Source organism: Zonotrichia albicollis, chromosome 1, assembly GCF_047830755.1.
Source record: "Zonotrichia albicollis isolate bZonAlb1 chromosome 1, bZonAlb1.hap1, whole genome shotgun sequence".
Taxonomy (NCBI): Eukaryota; Metazoa; Chordata; class Aves; order Passeriformes; family Passerellidae; genus Zonotrichia; species Zonotrichia albicollis.
Window position 1 is genome coordinate 91,713,548 of NC_133819.1, and position 7,384 is coordinate 91,720,931.

A 7,384-nucleotide genomic window follows, 5' to 3' on the forward strand; every position below is an offset into this window, starting at 1 on the left:
TGACCATACATAATTTCTAAAGAAAAAAGGGGTCAATACTTTTTAAAACCAGCCAGAGAATGAGCCCCTTCTGACTGCAGAATTGCTTTTTGTGAGAAGAAATAATTCTGGAGCTTATTAAATATATTTTGAGAACACTGGCTGAGGCCAAGCCCTGGAGAAGGAAATCAGACAAATGCATGGATTCTAGATACTAGACAAGAGCCTCGGCACAAACTGGTTGTTGAGGTGCCCAGGCTGTTAAGTCTTGGCATGACTTAGTGCCTGTGGAGCTCTGAGGTTAAAAATTATGAAAGAAAAGGTAACGAAAACTTAAGTACCACTAAGATTATCTGGCAGCTGACAGTATGGTTCCCACCATTTCTAGTTTTGGAGGCAGTACCCCAAACTCTTCATGCTAAAATCAGTGCAGGGTTGGTGTGGCAGGTTTAGGTGCATTCTTTCAGTATGTGACTGCTGTTTTTCCAATGAAGACCTTTATTTGTGACACAAACCAGGGATGAATCAACGTTGTCATTAATAAAGCTGCTGTCTCCTTGGTTCCTATGTTAGTGTAGGAAATGAGAAGCTATGAATGGATATATCTTCTAATTACAGCTGATGATGAGAGGTAATATTGCAATTGTTTCTCCCTGGAAAACCAAATTCTTTACTGCCCTGTCATGATATTTAGCAAGCTTCTCATACCAGATTTTTCACAAAGGATCTCTCTCTAATTGTATGTACCTCATTTTTTTGTGTGTCTGTGCTCAGCCCATGCCGTGGTACTGGGAGAAACTGTAATGATAAGCAAAAACAATTGAAGTTGCATTTTAGAGAATACCTCTGGTATGTTTTTGAAAACCAGTTGGATAAGACATTTCAGGCTGGATACTTAAAATAATTGGAAACTTCTGACTTCAGTGTCTGTGTGGTTCAGCACTTTGTAAAGTGAAGATAGCTACACCTCTCTACTTCACATTGTTATTTTGAAAATAAATTCTTTTATTGCACTGACGTGGAAAAACACCTGTGGGACAAGTAAAGAATATGTGTTCAGTTTGGGATTTGAGCTAATGTGAGCTAAGCTGTGAGAGGCACACACTGAAGACAGCCCAGTATTAAACATTATTTCAGGACCCCAGAATCAGTCATTCTCCATGCTGAATGAAGTGGTAAACTTCTGTGGAGAATGGCACATGATGAATTAACTGTGCATTAAGACATCACAAGAGTCCTGAACTAATATTTTACCATCAACTTTAATAGTGACACCCCAAAACTTCAGTGATTTGCTTTTTTAAACTTCATGTTATCCTACATTGTTTTCTAGAAGTTTTTATCTATATGTGATGGTATGAGGTGGAGGCTGTATAACGAAGTATTTAAGAGGTTTGTGCGTTTTGGGTTTTTTGGGTGTTTTTTTGATGCATGGTCAATAAACCCACTCTGACAGAAAGAATATCTTGCAGAGTATTTGATTATATTTTACATACATAACATTTTGATATAAAGAATTATCTCTTGAAAGTTGGTGATGTTTTGGTCAAGGATTTTAAAGAAATTTTTTTGCAAAAAGTAAAGAAGTTTTTTTGTCTTCCAACCCACTGACTTACAATAATCAGTTCACCTGCATAGCAGGAACAGAAAAAAACCTTTCTCAAGGCTTTTGCAATGGATGAGTCTGATAGGTTTTCCTTTAAATGTTGATAGGCAGCAGTATTCACCCCGGATCTTTTAGTGCCAAATGCAGGTGAGGAGAAAAGGATAACACTCTGCCATGTTTTGTTTCTGTTTTAATAAGAAACTCTTAATATACTGAGAGTGTTGAAAAGTTAGAAGTAAACATAGAGGTGATGAATTAGTAGGCATGTTATGGATAACACAGTAAAGTTACCAAAAAAATGCACTGCAAGGTTTGTTCTGTGATCAGTACCAGTAATTATTCTCTTCCCACAATACAACTTCCTCAGGAAGTTAGGTAGCATTTTTTTTATTAACACCTACAGTTAGAACCCTTTTACTTGAAGGGGAGTCCTTCAATGAAATATAAATTGAATATTTTGTATCCCAGTCTTCATTAAAAGGATGCAACTGCTTGATAAAGTGGCAGCAAAAATTCTTTTTCTGCATGCAAAATTCATCTAGATATTTGTGACAATTTGTGACAAAGAGATCAATGACAATTTAAAAATGCATGTTTGAACAAAATGTAGTTATTCCACTTGGACCATAAATATAAATGTCTGTCTATCTCAATGGATGGATTTCTTTCTTTCTAGGCATTTTCTAAGGAGGTTTTGGTGGAATGAGGAATGTGAATTGCAGCTATTTTAACTGTTAAAGAAAATATATAAAAAGCGATAGGAAGGTGTGTTTCTACCAGAAATGCATGCTGCATGAAATGTGAATAAGCAACTGAGAGAGAAATAAAATTCTATAATAAAAATTTGAATGTCTTATTCATATATGTTTTCAGCATTTTACTTGTTTGAATTATATTTATTTTCTTTTCGAAAGAAAATCTGGTTTATATAAGGAATTAGCTAAAGAAAGCAAAATATGAATTTCTTACTAGTTATTGAAGAGCTAAATGGAAAGATATATAGTACAAAACCATACAAGAGGCTGTTGAAGATCTATAACTTCTAGAGTTAGAAACGACTCAGTGTGTCCAGGAAAAACTTTGAAGAACTTCAGGTGTAGGCAGAAGTAGGTTTTGTACTTTTTAAAATTTTTTTGAATGAATTTATGCTTACAATATGAAGTCCACAAGATGTTCAGAAAGTACATGTGAAATAATGTTGAATCTGTGATGTATACAGGGGGCATGAAATATGTAGGTACAGGCAGAAGCCAGAAAATATCAATATATTTTATCTGCTCAAGTAAGAGCCATTTACAGTGGAAGGGCAGAACACAACACTCACAAGCTGAAATAAGGCCCTGAACAATTAATTTTGAAGCTCATTCTGATTCAGCCAGAAGACTGGATTAGGTGGCCTGTGGAGGTCCTTACAACCAACTTTTCTTTTTTTCAGAAAGTAAAAATTTGATGGACTGAGACATGAAATGAAATTAAATAACTAAAATTAATAATTAAATTAAAATCAATAAAATTGTTTTAATAATTGTAAAATTAATAATTGTGGTTTAGCTAAATTTATGTATATATAAAGCAAATAACTCTTTTAATCTTAAATTTACTTGTATCTAGGATGTGAAAAGAGATGACACAACTTTCTTGTTTTATCTTCATATGAGATGATGATTCTGATTTATATTTTGACATAAAAAATTTGTTGGGCTCTTTTTTGCAATGACCGCTCAATAAAAGTCCATGTCACTTTTAAGGGGAAACAAAATAATATTTTTCTAGGGAATATTATGAGTCTTTCCTAAGAAAAAAATTAAGCAGAAATTACTACTTGTGAACTGTACATCTGATGGTTGATTTCTGAAGAAAGACTAGTCAAGGTGCTGATAAAGTCAGCCTAAAAAATCAGAGAGAAAATGTAAATTTTCATACCTATTGCTTGGACTTAAGTGTTAGGATTTTTTTTTGCTAGTCATTATGAACTGCAAAAATCCTAATAACTGCAATAATCTTAATAAATAATATGGTATAGACCACATAGTGCTGTAATCTGATGTAATGTAATAGAGATATGTGGATTTTCTTTCTTCAACTGTAACTATTAATTGTCATGTTCATCTGTTTGCTTTTTTGCTTGCTGAAGGGGCAATTCTGTTCTCAGCCTTCATAAGGGTCTGAAATTATAACATTCATAAAATCAGCTATTCATAAACATGTCACATAAAGTATTTCACAGAGTTTATGTGAAAGGAAATTGAAGTCTCTTGGAAATGGAACTGAATCTTGTCCAAACAACCTTCGATACACTAATCCAGCTTTATTGTTTTTGTATATTACAGGCTTCTTTATCCATGCATGCTATCATTAACCATACAGTATGTTTTGATAAATGTTCCCCTTCCTGGAAACTCATGCAGTTCTTTGACCACTGTCTCTGTTGGTGGTGCTTTTTCATTAGGCTTAAAGTGGAAAAAGAAATGTCATATTTAGGTGAAAGAAACTGATAAGATGAAAAAGTAATTACCTCCCAAGGTGTTTGTGTGGTAGAAGTATCTGTCTGCCCTTTAAGACTCCTAAATAATTGGTTAATATTTGAGAAATAATAAACAATTATACCTAAGGCTAATAGCACCACTTAATTTTTATTAAAGATCTACAATGTCCAGGGTCACCATGTAATTTGAATTAGTCAGGCAATAATACCAAACAGTATTCAGGATATGACTTAAGATATATTTTGGAGGAGTGGTTCCTTCATTTTAACAAATGATGAAGGGAACAATAAAGAAAAGAAGAATTTGTGGTATGAATTTCAGTCTACCTATGCTTCTACCTATACATATTTTCGTTCTAAAATACACTCAAATTTTGCTTTGATCTACATAATAGTCCTTCAGAGCTTTCCTTTGCCTCACAGGCAGTTAGTTATGGGTATGTTGGGCTGTTCAGATTTGTATGCCTCTGGTGCTGCTCTTGGCCAGAATCCACAGTGTGCGCTCATGGGGGATGGCTCAGGGAGAAGCCTCAGAAAAGCAGACTAGTCCTACCCTGACTCTGTTCAGGAGCATGTACAGTGTGTCTGCACATGACTCAGGCATCATTTCATCATAATACTGAGGTTCAGCCCTGCCTGTGGTTTTTCTGTCATGCATAAGCACATGCTCAAGCAGAGGTAGGTCCAGAGGTGGGAGGGAAAAGGTGACTTGTGTCCTCATCGTGTGTGCATAAGTTATCCCCCCTACAAATGAAATAGGTTAGACTGTGAATGCAATAGCAGTCAGTTCAAATTTGGCTCCAAGTTTTAGGACAATGATTTCAGTTCCACCAACAAAATCAGTAAACCTGTGCATTAGGTCATGTGTAAATTTGATTTTGATGTCTGTGCTGCTGAAGCTTCTTTTTCTTCTTATTCCCATGAGCTTTCAGACCTGTCTGATTCTGTCTGTGATGCAGTCACAGAGTACCCTGGCTGTGTGCCCTTATGTGCTTCTGCAGCTGACATTGTCAACGGCATCCTGTGCCCCAAGGACCAAAAGGAGGCAATTCTAGGGGTCATCAGATCACAGCTCTGCACACTCCATGCTATGCTCTGCTCTCCTTGGCTGTTTGTCCTTCTTGGGTGTGCTAACATGTTTAATGACATGTGTGAAGTGTGAGGCTGAGGTCTCAGTACCAGCAGCAACTCTGATTGTGTTTCTGTAGAGGAGCACATGACATTCACAGGAGCATGGTAAAGAGGAGCACAGTTTAAACACTGACACACTTGTAAGTAAATTTTTCTGCTACACTGAGATAAAAAATTCTAAAAAGAGGGTTGGGAACTTCTGTGACTATTTTGGGATTTTGCTATAGCAAATCCAATGCAAAGTGAAAATTCTAATAGAACTCTCTTCTTGAAAAATGTTTTGACAGTATAGCTGACCAGATGCATTTATGAACTCCAATCAGGGAACTTCGGAAAACCTCTCACTAGTGTCTCATTCTGCAGGGGGAGAAGGACATCAATGGTCCTCCACTTCAAATTTTTCTGGCTGATATGAGCTTTTGCTATAGTAAGTCATAGCAATAAGGCCAAGAAAAGATATCTTCATTAGTATTTTTCTGAGAAAACTCTGTTCATGATCCAAACCAGCAAAAAACTATGTCCATAATTTTTTAATTTTTTAAGAGCTCTTCAATGGAAAAGTGAGGAGTTTCCAGGTGTTTCTTCTTGGGGGTGAAAAAAAAGTTCAGTAGATATGCAATTATCAATGGAAAAGCAAGATGACATAAATTTTTCAAAGATTTAGAGATTATGAGGATTATTATTATTAATAATATTTGTCCTCTCTTTCTTAGCCAGATGTGGTCTATTGCATTTCAAAAGGATGTTGTCTGGCATGCGTTGGTTACTTCCAGTTGCCTAATTTGGAGTCTGCAAGAACGGGTTGAGTACCAGTTTATCTCACATTTGATACTAGTTGACCTTCTTCAAACACTCTCACTCTTAACACTGGAAATTATGGAAGAGAAAAACAAACTTTAGCATTTGTAACAATTGCCACAAAGTGTTGAAGCTTTGTGACAGAAGGAACACAAGAGTGAGGAAATGAAGTGCTGTTTGGGACGAAGGGCATATAGCTGACTCTGGTTTTCACTTTTCATTTTGTTCTTTCTCACCTGTTTGAAGGTTTCCTCTCTATGTGTCACTTCTATGCTGTTAGAAGTTATGTCTTTTGTTAAATAATTCAGAGCTTTCCAGTCTGCCAATCAGGGAAGGATTAAAGCTATGGTATTTGTTTCTTTTCTTTTGTTTCTTTCCTTTTCTTTCCTTTTCTTTCCTTCTCTTTTCTTTCTTTCTTTTCTTTCTTTCTCTTTCTTTCTCTCTCTTTCTTTCTTTCTTTCTTTCTTTCTTTCTTTCTTTCTTTCTTTCTCTCTCTCTCTCTCTCTTTCTCTTTGCTTTGTGTTTATTTCACAAAACAGAAAAGGAGAAGGCAAAATTAAAAAAATTAATATCCATCACTGATGTACTGTAGCTGTGTTAGATTGTTCCTGAAAGAACTAAGAAGCTGTGGTCTTTTGTCAAAGCAAGCATACTATTAAATCAAATCACTATTTATTATTTAAATTTAAATTTCTTTCTTGCTATTCAACCTTTAATTCATGATGTTTTAAGTGAAATCTCACAACGTTCAGAATGTGAAACTTATTTAAAGATAGAATTTGCATACAAAATTATGAACCAATTTTAAAATAACAAATATTCAATTGTTTTAGGCTTGTCTTCATTAATATGGAAATAAAAAAAATGTCTGTGCTTGAGGCAGATCATATTAGGTTTGCTTTGAGATTTTTTGAAATTTTTCTTGTTGCATCATGTGTTTTAGGAAGGAAAGCAAGAAGCAAATAATGAACTTCTCCACCACTATGGAGGATAGTCTCAGTGATGCTTAAGCCCCAAAGACTGTGAAACATACAATAAATATCCCAAGTATAAATTTCTGAGCTCTAGCCATAACATTAATGATTCCGTTTTGCTTCCCTTCTCCTAGGCAATGTTCTTGAGAAAAGAATGGCAATAAGCCATGCATGGTATCAGCTGATAAAAAGGTTCTAGGCTTCTCTTTGTCCAATTGTTGCAGAAATATATAAATATTCCCAGAATTAGACAAAGGATTTTACTAATTTGCTCACTTATTTTGTGAATAATCCACTACATTTGGCCCCAAGCCCAACTTCATGGCATGGGAATGGTTGTCAAAACCACTTTAAATTGGCTTTGTTCACTCTCATCACAGCTGTCAGAGAGTTGTGATGGGCAGAATCTCC